The sequence below is a fragment of the Pelophylax lessonae genome, assembly GCF_965119305.1.
Source record: "Pelophylax lessonae genome assembly, chromosome: 4".
NCBI classification, from domain to species: domain Eukaryota; kingdom Metazoa; phylum Chordata; class Amphibia; order Anura; family Ranidae; genus Pelophylax; species Pelophylax lessonae.
The window spans coordinates 526,887,590-526,901,289 of NC_138771.1; positions in this window are offsets into that span (position 1 = coordinate 526,887,590).

Sequence of the window (13,700 nt, forward strand, 5' to 3'; positions counted from 1 at the left end):
CCTGAACAACTGCATCTACCTTGTATAAAGATTTGGGAAGTGAAATGAAATTGTACTTTTACATCAAGCCAACAACAAACATTATCAGATTTTTTCTTAAATCGTCTGTTTGTACGAAGATTCAGGAAACCAATTTTAAAATTTTTTCCTGGTGGTACAATCCTCCCTTCTTACACCTTGCTACATAAATTTTACATACATTTTACTCTCTTACCTCTGATTGCTGTTGGAAATGTTAGGAGGGAAGGGGAATGCTTTTGGTCCTGCTCCAAGCTTGAATTCTTCTGGAAAGAATTATTCAAATATTCACTGATTATGAGATTCCTGACAATCCAGCCTTTTTCTTATTGAATGTTTCAGTAATCCCGGCACAAAGTTATAAAAAAAGATTATACATTACCTTTTGAACGCGGCCAGATCTTGTATTCCCCTTAATTCTCACAAACTCACAGCCACCAACCGTTGGTGGTTGGCTTCATAAGGTGGAGAAAATAAAAAAGATGGAAGATGGAAGACCTAATTCTCACAGCACAACACAAATGTGAAAAGTAATCTAGGACTTGGAGGTTATGGAACATGTTTGCCTTCTCTAAAGAGGGGGCAGCTCTCCTTAGTTCATAATTTACTCATCAGAGAACCCTCAGACTCCCTCTATTTTAACTTGCTATCATATCATCTCAAACCCCCCTCACCCCCCCCCCCCCCCCCCTTTATTCTTCTTCTCTCCCTCCCCCCTTTCTCCCCTTTCCTCCCAATCTCTTTTCTTTTTCCTCTCATTTCTATCTTTTAGGAAAAAGGAAAATGGAGTGGGCGGCCACACATCCGTTGATGTCCTCTTTGTTGATTCCTTGAAGTATATGTGTCTTCATCGATCATTTGCTGGTTTGACATGCTTTATGCTATGCAACTGATGCCAATATCTATGTTGTTGTTGTTCAGTTGTTTAGTCATGTCCGACTCTTCGTAACCTCTTATGAGGTTTTCTTGGCAAGGATACTGGAGTGGTTTGCCATTTCTTTCTCCAGTGGGTTACCTTTTCTCAGAATTATCCGCTATGACCTGTCCATCTTGGCTTAGCCTACATCGTTCCAATGCTGCTCTGCAGTAAGAATTGAGTAATCAAACATCACTGATCACTCAGTTCTCCCCCTTTTCTCTAAGCAGTCAGTCAGTGGCTCTCTTCACTCTCCTTCTGTGCTCACTAGAGTGCTGAGCAGAGGGGCTGGCTCAGGCTCAGCAGGTCACTGGGAGACTGAGCCAGCTGTCGGTCCAGGCTTCTGGGCGGGTTCCTACCATATGACCAGGGTTGTTCCAGAGCCGGGATTAGCTCTTTGACATCAGTCGATAGCAGGCTTCAGCCCACTGTCACCTGAAAACGGGTCACAGAAGTACAGAACAATCAGCACTCCTGTGATCCATAGGAGAAGTATGGCCAAAAAGGCTTTGAAATTGTCCCATACTTTGTATTTCTGCCATTTAACTTCCTTGTTGAGTTTTTGAACCATTCCTTTTTTTTCCCCTCACATACGTTGTTTATTTATTTTTATTTCAAGTACTTATATGGCACCTTCAATTAACACAGCTCTTTTACATACTGTATATATTGAAAATGCCTAAAAAATCTGCGCTAGATCAAATTAAATAAACAAGCAGCTGCTTATAAAACTGTGATACCAGTCCAATTACAATGCAAAATGAGGATTAGCAGTGCTAAGAATACACAAATTAAGAAATAATGTGACATATAAACATATCAAATGCATATAAAGTGCAAGTGCAACTCATAAGTGCATATAAAGTGAATATGCAAATCATAAGAACCAAACAGGTCAAATTAGAGTCCATATAAACCTAACCAGTACATAAAGTGCAAAAAAGACAAAAAGGTGATCTAAAAAGGTGCAATTATGCATTAAAGATGAAGGGGAATCCACCACCAGGCATATAATGTTGTCAGATGCCTCTTACTAGATCCGTAGGACCAAAGATTATAATGGTCAAACTCGCATGTATCTCTATATAAGAAACCGACATCCAGTGTCCAGCAGAGGTAAATAACACTTAGCATCAAGACTAGGGATGGGCGAACAGTTTGGCCCAAGCACGAGTTCGGGTCAAACATTTGCCTGTTCGGCCATTCGCCGAACACCCGCATTTGCAGGGTGTTCGCCAGATGGTGCTCTGGGGTCTGTGGGCAGGGGGCTTATCAGAATCTGGAAGCCCCCTTTACCAAGTGGGCCCACTCAATCCCACCCCTACCCCTACTCAGTCAGTCACCAAAAAAAAAAAAAAGTAATAAACACAAGAAACAGCTTTGACAAGTCCTTTATTAAAAAATAAAATATAAATCTATTGTTAATCAGGACACCTGCCGGACCCGAAAAAAAAAAAAAAATGAAAAAACGCTCTCACCTCCTGGGAGGCCTCCCACTGTCTTCCTGCTCTGTGCTATGACTTTATTCTTATATAGGCAAGGGGCGGGCCACACAGCTACGGCACCCAGCTACATTACCTGGTGGCACCGCTTCCTTCTGACATCACGTGACTGTCAAGGTCTTACCTTGCCTTCCTGTTGACAGCCATCTAGAACATGTGCAGTCTGCTGTCTCTTATAAACTCTGTTTGCATCATCACTTGTCTGCTGCCTGGGCGTCGCTCAGTGATGATGTTGCACACTGACCTGACTATACAGTATACAGTGGGTACGGAAAGTATTCAGACCCCCTTAAATTTTTCACTCTTTGTTATATTGCAGCCATTTGCTAAAATCATTTAAGTTCATTCTTCTTCCTCATGAATGTACACATAGCACCCCATACTGACAGAAAAACACAGAATTGTTTACATTGTTGCAGATTTATTAAAAAAGAAAAACTGAAATATCACATGGTCCTAAGTATTCAGACCCTTTGCTCAGTATTTAGTAGAAGCCCCCTTTTGATCTAATACAGCCAGGAGTCTTTTTGGGAAAGATGCAACAAGTCTTTCACACCTGGATTTGGGGATCCTCTGCCATTCCTCCTTGCAGATCCTCTCCAGTTCTGTCAGGTTGGATGGTAAACGTTGGTGGACAGCCATTTTTAGGTCTCTCCAGAGATGCTCAATTGGGTTTAAGTCAGGGCTCTGGCTGGGCCATTCGAGAACAGTCACGGAGTTGTTGTGAAGCCACTCCTTCGTTATTTTAGCTGTGTGCTTAGGGTCATTGTCTTGTTGGAAGGTAAACCTTCGGCCCAGTCTGAGGTCCAGAGCACTCTGGAGAAGGTTTTTGTCCAGGATATCCCTGTACTTGGCCGCATTCATCTTTCCCTTGATTGCAACCAGTAGTCCTGTCCCTGCAGCTGAAAAACACCCCCACAGCATGATGCTGCCACCACCATGCTTCAATGTTGGGACTGTATTGGACAGGTGATGAGCAGTGCCTGGTTTTCTCCACACATACCGCTTAGAATTAAGGCCAAAAAGTTCTATTTTGGTCTCATCAGACCAGAGAATCTTATTTCTCACCATCTTGGAGTCCTTCAGGTGTTTTTTAGCAAACTCCATGCGGGCTTTCATGTGTCTTACACTGAGGAGAGGCTTCCGTCGGGCCACTCTGCCATAAAGCCCCGACTGGTGGAGGGCTGCAGTGATGGTTGACTTTCTACAACTTTCTCCCATCTCCTGACTGCATCTCTGGAGCTCAGCCACAGTGATCTTTGGGTTCTTCTTTACCTCTCTCACCAAGGCTCTTCTCCCCTGATAGCTCAGTTTGGCCGGACGACCAGCTCTAGGAAGGGTTCTGGTCGTCCCAAACGTCTTCCATTTGAGGATTATGGAGGCTACTGTGCTCTTAGGAACCTTAAGTGCAGCAGAAATCTTTTTGTAACCTTGGCCAGATCTGTGCCTTGCCACAATTCTGTCTCTGAGCTCTTCAGGCAGTTCCTTTGACCTCATGATTCTCATTTGCTCTGACATGCATTGTGATCTGGAAGGTCTTATATAGACAGGTGTGTGTCTTTCCTAATCAAGTCCAATCAGTATAATCAAACACAGCTGGACTCAAATGAAGGTGTAGAACCATCTCAAGGATGATCAGAAGAAATGGAAAGCACCTGAGTTAAATATATGAGTGTCACAGCAAAGGGTCTGAATACTTAGGACCATGTGATATTTCAGTTTTTCTTTTTTAATAAATCTGCAACAATGTCAACAATTCTGTGTTTTTCTGTCAGTATGGGTTGCTATGTGTACATTCATTAGGAAGAAGAATGAACCTAAATGATTTTAGCAAATGGCTGCAATATAACAAAGAGTGAAAAATTTAAGGGGGTCTGAATACTTTCCGTACCCACTGTATATCACCTGATGGCTTTCAGACCTTGCCCTTGCGTTTGTGCTCCAAGGGGCATCACTGCTAGCAGCCCTCTGGTCTCTGTGGTTTCCCCGTGCATGACTTGGCTAGGCTGATGATCTTCCTGGCTCTGGATTCTGCATCAGCAGATGACCCTGCATCAGACGACCACCCAGCTTCGGCAGACTACCCGCTTCTGGACTCTATCTTGACGTGGATGACTACCTGTTCGTGGACTCGATCCTGGCTTGGATGACTACCCACTTCCGAACTTGACCCTGACTATTCTTGATTTTGCTCCTCTCTCTTGCTGTGCGATTATAATTGTTGCATAGAAAAATCGCTTTATTTTACTTTATCTTCGTGTGGTCTTGTTTCCTGGCACCCTGACAGTACTCAAGGGCCATGAATCCTGACGATGCGAGTGCTCCTACGCTTCCCATGCTGGTTACCAGGCTCGATCAACAAGATCACCTTTTGGGTCAGTTCACTCAGGCATTGCAGACGTTGCTTGCACGCACAGCACACCTTGCTCCTAGTGCTGCTGGGATGGTGGTTCCTCCTGTTGTTGCATCCGCTACTGCTCCTGTTGCCGCTCCTGCAGCTGAAGTCGCTGTTACCAGAGGGATGACTGGTTCAGCCCCCTCCCGCAGCGCTATGGAGGTGAACCGAGTCAGTTTTGTGGCTTCCTAAACCAAGTGGGCATTTATATTGAGATGGTTCCTCAGGCGTTTCCCTCTGACAGGTCCAAGGTGGGCTTCCTAATCTTGTTGCTCTCGGACAAGGTCTTGGCGAATCCCTTATGGAAGAATGATAATTCCGTGATTCTCAATTACCCGGGTTTTGTTGCCTCCTTTCATAGAGTATTCGATGTGCCAGCTCGCTCTGCTTCTGCTGCTAAGCTGCTCCTGTCCATTCAACAGGGTATTCGAACTGTTGCCGAGTATACCATCAAATGTCATAACCTGGCAGCAGAGGTGGGCTAGGATAATGAGACTCTGGTGTCCGTCTTCTCTCATGGTTTCTCCGATGCATTGAAGGATAAGATTGCGGCCAAGGATCTCCCTGATGAGCTTGAGGCTCTCATTTCCTTCCTGGTTTTGATCGATACCAGGCTTACGGAGAGACCATCGTTTAAGGAGTGCTTGTGGAGGCCTCCTACTAGATTGGCTCCTACGTTTTCTTTCCCACCCATTTCTCCCTCACCTCCCACGCCTCCTGGGAATGGTGCGTCTGGCTGTGAACCCATGCAGCTAGGGTTCAATCACCTTTCTGAGGTTGAGCGGGCCTTTAGAAGGAAGGAGGGCCGGTGTCTGTATTGCTGCCTTGGTGGACATTTCCTGAAATATTGTCCTACCCATCCAGGAAATGCTTGCACCTAAGATCCTGTCAGGGGCAGATCTTAGGTGGAATTTGCTCGTCCCCGGTTTCCTGTGAAGATAAACTGCTAATCACAGTTGTTCTCTCTACCGGGCAGCAGGCTCGGTGGTTACCCAGGCGTTGGTAGACTCTGGTGCTGGAGGTTACTTTATTGATAGTACGTTTGCTGCTGCGAATTCCCATTCCATACCCTTGTAGCCCCGTGTTGCTCCACTGGTCATCGAGACGAATGATGGCAGACCCCTGCAACCAGCACAGGATACCCACAAGACTGTTCCAGTTGACATGGCTATAGGGGCTGTTCACAGGGAGTCAGCCTGTTTCCAGGTTATATCATCCCCACACTACATGGTCGTTTTAGGGTACCCTTGGCTTCAGAAGCACAATGGGACCTTTGATTGGCAGTCGGTTGAGATCCTCTTTTGGTCTCCACAGTATGCCGCTGTTTGTATCCATAGGCCTGTTAAGGTACTTTGTACCTCCTCAGATTCAGTATTACCTACTGAATATCATGAGTATCAAGATGTATTTGACAAGGTGCACGCTGGTACTATTCCTCCTTATCGTCCGTACGATTGTGCCATAGGCTTGCAACCTGGGGCCATTCCCCCTTGTGGCAGGGTTTATCCTCTCTTGGTTGCAGAGAATAAGGCCATGGAGGAGTACATGGTGGATGCGCTTGCCCGAGGACACATTTGCAAGTCCACACTTCTCCAGCAGGTGCCAGATTTTTCATCATAAAAAAGAAGGGGGGTGAGTTGAGACCTTGCATTGATTATAGGGGTCTCAATCGCATCACGGTCAAGAATGCATACCCGATTCCGTTAATTACTGAATTGTTGGACCGCCTCAAGGGAGCAACGGTCTTTACCAAGCTTGACCTAAGGGCCATGTATAACCTTGTAAGGATCAAGGAGACCACGTTTAATACCAGAACCAGTCATTACGAATATTTAGTAATGCCCTTTCGCTTGTGCAATGCGCCCGCTTTCTTCCAGGAGTTCATCAATGATGTCTTTTGTGATATGTTGCAGCAATGCATGGTTGTCTATTTGGATGACGTCTTGATTTACTAAGACTCAATTGAATCACACTACCTGGATGTCAGACGGGTGCTGCAACTGTTAGGCGAGAATGGGCTTTTATGTAAGCTTGAGAAATGTGAATTCCACCTGTCTCAGGTTGCCTTCCTGGGCTACATCATTTCTGCTGAGGGGTTCTCTATGGACCCTCAGAAGGTTTCGGCTGTTCTACAGGGCCTAGCCCTAGTGGTCTCCGTTCAATTCAGCATTTCCTTGTTTGCCAACTACTATCAGAAATGTATCAGGAACTTTCCCTCTTTGGCCAAAACTATCTCCGATCTGACCAAGAGGGGCAGCGATCCCAACGTTTGGACGCGTGCTACTATCCAAGCTTTTGAGGCCCTCAAGTCTGCTTTCACTTTGGCTCCCATTCTGTCTCATCCCAATCCTGGTTTGCCCTTTTTCCTAGAGGTGGATGCATCTTAGATGGGAGTAGGCGCCCTCCTGTCTCAGTGTCGGACACCTGATGAACCCTTACTTCCTTGTGGGTTCTACTCCAGGAAGCTGTCTCCAGCTGAATGCAACTACGAGATTGGAGACAGAGAGCACTTGGCCATTATCCTGGCTCTCAAGGAGTGGAGACACTTGCTTGAAGGTACTGTGGTTCCAGTGCTCATTCTCACCGTTCATAAGAATCTGATATATCCCTCGGAGGCCAAGAGGCTCACACTCGTCAGGCCAGATGGGCCTTATTCTTGTCTCATTTTAACTATGTGGTCTCCTATTTGCCCGGCTCCAAGAATGTTAAAGCTGATGCCTTGTCTCCCCAGTATTCTGAGTTGTCCAAGGAGGACTCCATGCCCACACCAGTCAAACCTTCAGATCATATCCTGGCTACCATCCGCACCAACTTAACCTTTCCTTCTTGAGGAACAGATCTTGGCTGCCCAACCTGTTGCTCCCACTAAGAGACCTGCTGGCAAATGTTTTGTACCTGAGGGGGTTGCGTATCAGACTGTTGTGCACATACCACAATTCCAAGACCGCCGGTCATCCTGGTAAGAACCAGATGTCCTGGGCTATTTCCTGTCAGTTCTGTTAGCCATCTCTCCGCACTGATGTTGCTGCGTACGTGGCTGCTTGTTCAGTCTGTGCCCAGAACAAATCTCCACGGCACCATCCCTTGGGCCTACTCCATCCCATTCCCAATGGGTAGCGTCCCTGGTCTCACCTGGTCATGAATTTTATTGTGGAACTTCCCGAGTCTCGAGGTTACCAGGTTATCCTCATGGTTGTCGACTGGTTTTCCAAAATGTGCCACTGTGTTCCTTTTAAGCGGCTGCCTACCGCTCAGGAGCTTGCCACAGTGTTTGCCAGGGAGGTTTTTTGCTTACGCAGGTTGCCTAAGGAGATTGTCTCGGACCGTGGGAGTCAGTTTGTCTCTAGGTTTTGGCGCACTTTTTGCTCTCAGTTGGGTATTCGACTCTCCTTCTCCCGGCTGTTCTTGATTTTTCTCCTCTCTCTTGCTGTGTGATTATTATTGTTGCATAAATAAATCGCTTTATTTTACTTTATCTTCATGTGGTCTGGTTTCCTGGCACCCTGACAGTGATGTGGGGGACCCCGTTTTATTTTTTACATTTTGGCGTGGGGTTCCTCTTAAAACCAATACCAGATCCGAAGGGCCTGGTATTGACTGGCGGGGGTAACCCCATGCATTTTTCTTTATTTTTTGAGATTTGACTCGTTTTTTTTTCTTTAGAAATATAATTTTTGCTGCAGCATGTTCTATGTATGCTACAGATGCGCCACTCATTAGGGGGCCCCCGGGCACTATATTTAAAGGATTTTTTCATTTTTATTGTTATTGTTTTACTTATTTAGCATATTTTAAAATCACTGCTCCTAAAAAAAAAAAACATTGTTTTAAAAAAAAAATGTTTATTGACGCTCAGGGCAGTACCAAGACCCCCATACCCTTTTTATGGTCAATTACTTGCATATAAGCCTTCTAAATGGGCACTTGATTTTTCCTGTTTGGCTCCCAAAAACTCCAATGGGGTTAGCCATTCAGGTTTGAACATTTTCCCTGTTCAGGAGTTCTGCTGCTGGGTTGTTTGGCCCATCCCGACCCATCCCCAATCAAGGCATCAAACCAAAACATAAAAAAGAGGTCCGCCACGGTGTAGCCTGTTCAAATATTTTTGTTTATTGTCAAAAAAAGCTCCATATACTCAAATAGAACGAGATTTAGTACAGTATAAAACCTCCAGCAGGCTGACGCTCGCCAATTTCAAGAGCTGGGAGTATCAGCAACAAAGGATGCGTGATGGCGTCATACTTAGGCCACTTCCTACGCATTTTGTCATCAATTTAACTGTATATATTGTACATCCACATTAGACCATTCCCTCAAGGATCTTACAATCTAAGGTCCCTAAATCACATTCATACATACGAAGGCCAATTTAGACAAGAGCCAATTAACTTACCAGCATGTCTTCAGAGTGTGGGAGGAAACCACAAAGGCACAGGGAGAACATGCAAACTCCAGGCAGGTAGTGCCATGGCAGGGATTAAAATTAATAACCCTAGTGCTGCCAGGTGGAAGCACTAATCACTTAGCCACTGTGCTGCCCTTGAACTGTTCATGTTAGTTGTGGTCCTATGCACTGCTATTAGCACACAACACATCCCATAGTCCCTAGTCCATTTCGGCTAAGCAAAACTGAAGGTACTTTTTATGAGTTAGGAACACATTCTTGAATGGCATTTTTTTTTCCAGAGTTAACTGTCACCTTAATATGAAATACCATTTGGATTTCACAATAGCTTGCAATTAATTCCTATTTTATACTGACAATTCATCTTTTAGAAGCTTCAGATTTTATGGTTAGGAAACATATTTCACTAGTAAAATGAACGGAGTGTATGCAGGGACCAGAACACGGGTGTCATCTTCATACCAAACAGCCCCGTCTAGGCGATTATATGAAGCATCTATGTCAGTTCCCATCAAACATGAATTCATTATGGTGATTATGCAATTCCTCCTAGTGCTGCTGTTTTATTACAGAAAATGAAATCTGGGCTTAAAGTATTTAGAGATCTATGGAGATAAATTCCCTTATGTAGCTAGTTATGATTTAATTTCAGGAAATTATATAGTTCACTGCTACTGTAGGGATTTCACTGATAACTTAACCGGCCCTACCACAGAGGTTTAAAAAGCATATTACTCTTTTATCCAGCGGCTTAAAGAGAACCTGTCAGATTTCGGCTTACCCTCTAAGTACATAGTTCTTAGTGTGCTGTGTACTCTTCGAACAGAACTATCCCTCTTCATGCCATCATTTGTGGGGGAACAAAACTGTAAATTTAGGTAGGTTGACTTATGGTAAATTCATCCTTATGCTCACCCCAGTGCTTTAGAGCTGAATGCATTTATTCTTGCTGATAGTGACATCACCACTGCGCAATACCTTAATGGCACCCCAATGCACCTTGTCAATGCACGATTACATACTACTGTGCATTGTGGTGTGCGACTTTAAAAAAAAAGTACATTTTTTGGAGCATTTTAGTGCACGGTGAGCTCATTCAAATGAATAGGCAGTGCACCCGTAAGATTTCTCTACCTTATGTCTGACAAAGCTCTGCCTTAAAAGATAGGTTCAGTCCAGAATGAAATATTCATCACAACCCTCCCTAGACCTCTACTGTTGGAGTAAGTCCTCGTTCAAGTCTATGGAGACTTACTGCACATGTGACGATAGCACCGATGTGTCTGAACCAAGGGTGTAAACATTGCAACAGATCACTGCCATTGGAAAGAGGTAAGTGGGCGAGGGCTAGCTTAGAATAGCTTAGAGGGCTGGGAAGGAAGTAAATCTAAATGGAACCTGTTCTTTAGATATACTGCAGCAGGCTGGCTCAGCTGCGCAATACGGCGGTTAGCAGGAGTGCTCCTGGGGGCGCGCGCCGCCGGAGGCACGCACCTGCCCCCATTAGGCAGCGGGGAAGCCGATCCACGGGGCCGGCGGCTGCGATTGCTGCCGGACACCCGCAATTGCTGCTCGTGGAGAGAGAACAAATGTCTGCTGTTTTAAACACAGCAGACCGTTGTTCCCTCTGGATTGAACACAGATCCTCCTATTTAGGATCACAGGTCTCCGTGTTGATTCCATAAGTCCCTCCCCCATACAGTTAGAAAACACCCCCTAGGCTCACACTTAACCCTTTGATCACCCCTGAGTTAACTCCTTCCCTGCCAGTGTCATTAGTACAGTAACAGTGCATATTTTTAGCACTAATTACTGTAGTAATGTCACTTGTCCCCCCAAAAGTGTAAAAAAATGTCAGTTAGGGGTCCGATCTGTCTGCCGCAATGTCGCAGTCCCGCTAAAAATTTCAGATTGCCACCACTACTAGAAAAAAAGAAATAAATAAATAAAAATGACATACTGTAAATCTTTCCCCTAGTTTGTAGTTGCGATAACTTTTGCGCAAGCCAATCAAAACACGCTTTTTTGGATTATTTTTACCAAAAATATGTAGCAGAATACAAATTGGCCTAAAAGGATGAAAAAATAAGATTTTTTTTTTTTTTTGGGAATGTTATATAACAGAATGTGAAAAATATTGTTTTTTCTCCAGATTTGTCGCTCTTTTTTAAATTTTTTAAATAAAAATCGCACAGGTGATCAAATACCACCAATAGAAAGCTCTATTTGTGGGGGAAAAAAAGACATCAATGTGAGGTGGGGTGGGGGGGGGGGGTGCCACAAGGAAATGAGGGGGGAGAGGATTTTTGTTCGAAGGGGGGATTTGGGAGATGTCAGGGGGTAAGTATTGTTTATGTTCAGGAAATCTGAGGGGGAGTGCTAAGAGTGGTGATTTAGGGAGATTTGTGTAGGGAGAGGGGATGGAGGAGGAAGAAGATTTGTGAGGGGGGATTTGGTGGGAATTTTTGCTGGGAAGGTGGATTTGAAGTAGGGCGAGAAGATGTGTACTAGATGGGGGAATTTTAGGGGTAAAAGATTTGCGCTAGGAGTAGTGATTCTTTTTTTTCTGGGGGGGGGGGGGGGGGGTAGAGTTGTACTGAAAAGGGGAATTTCTGCGGGGGGGGGGGACAGATTTGTCCTGGGAGAGGGAATTTATGCTTAGGGGGTATGCTTGCATATTGCTCAGTGTTTTTGTGGGGGGATTTTGGTGACACATATTGCTCGTACATCTAGGGGGGTGCAGTTTATCATTTTCGTCCTGGGCTCTATATGACCTTGTCCCGGCACTGTCAATGATGTCTATGAGATACAGACTTATTTTACTGTTGTGGGTTTAGTAACACTTTAACTCAGCGCTGTATGCATTGATACATTATTATTATTAATATTGTTTTTTAAATACAAGCAGTGCGTGTACCGGAATTTGACCTGCTTTCAGCCTCTTGCGGGCCCTGTACAGCAAAGCTTGACTAGGAGAGGGAAAAGCAGCACAAGGGGCTAATCAGCTGTGCTGCAGTACCCATGTGATAAAAAGGAGCATGTTGATAGGAGGAAGGAGCATACTGACAGAGAGATGAGCTCATTAGTCTGCTGATTTTCTTTTCACTGGGGGGAGGGACATGACCTGCAATTATTATTGAACTGCAGCAGAGAAAAAACAGATTTCCTGCCCTGCCAGACATGGCTGTGCTGTGTGGTAGAACTGTATAAATCTCAGAACAGGATGGACAGTGACAGAAATCATTTGACACCTAAAACAGCACTAGTGTACTTAATGCATTTCATCTTTGTGTTTAGCATTAAGTTTACATTTTCCTAAACAGATGTTTCTATCTGATTTTGTGGTAGTATGGCAGCAGGTCTGTGCCAACAGGCTTTGTGCTTGTGTTGGTATCAGTGTGAGGTAAGTTTGAGACACTACTGAGATCATTTAGAATTCATTGAAAGGTGCATTTGACCTCCTACTTACCTGCATTTGATCTGCATTAAGCAAATTTTTTATTCTAAACGGAGTAGTAAAAAAGTGCAAAACCCCTTTGAAGTGAAGTAAAGCCCTGAGACTCGTATTATGGCTTGTTGGCATTTGTAGTTCCTCATTAGTATCTTCTTTCCTTGCTTACATTATTTAACCACTTTCCCTTCCGAAGATTTACCCCCCTTCATGACCAGGCAATTTTTTTGCGATAAGGCACTGCATTACTTTAACTGGCCATTGCGTGGTCATGCAATGCTGTACCCAAAAAAATGTATGTCATTTTTTTCCCCAGAAATAGAGCTTTCTTTTGGTGGTTTTTGATCACCACTTGGTATATATAGGTATTTGATCACCACTGTGTTTTTTTTTTTTTTTTTTTTGTACTATAAACAAAAAAAGATGGACAATTTAAAAAAAAAAAAAAACAATATTTTTTAAGTTCTGCTATAAAACATATCCATTAAAAAAAATGTAGGGAAACCTCATTTCTTCATATATTTATGATGTCCAATATGTATTCTGCTACATATTTTTGGTAAATAAAATCCCAATAAGAGTACTGTATATTGATTGGTTTGTGCAAAAGTTATAGCATCTACAAACTATTGTGTATATATACTGGAATTTTTATTTTTTTATACTAGTAATGGCAGTGGCAGACAATTGGACACTAACCGACATCTTGTGGAAACCAGTGACACTAATACAGTGATCAGTGCTAACTGTCACTGTACGAATGACACTGGTTGGGAAGGGGTTAAACATCTAGGGCGATCAAGGGGTTAAATGTGTGCCTAACCATGTTTTTATGTTTGCTATGTGGTGCTTTCAGTAAGGGATGTGCTGGATTTTATATCCTACTTATCACATCCCCACTGACAGGATGGAGCAGTTTATTGTTTACATAGACAGAGCTCCATCTCGTGTATATCCTACCTGATCAGCGGGTGCCAGCACCCACTGATCGGCTTCTGCTGTGGCTAATCATA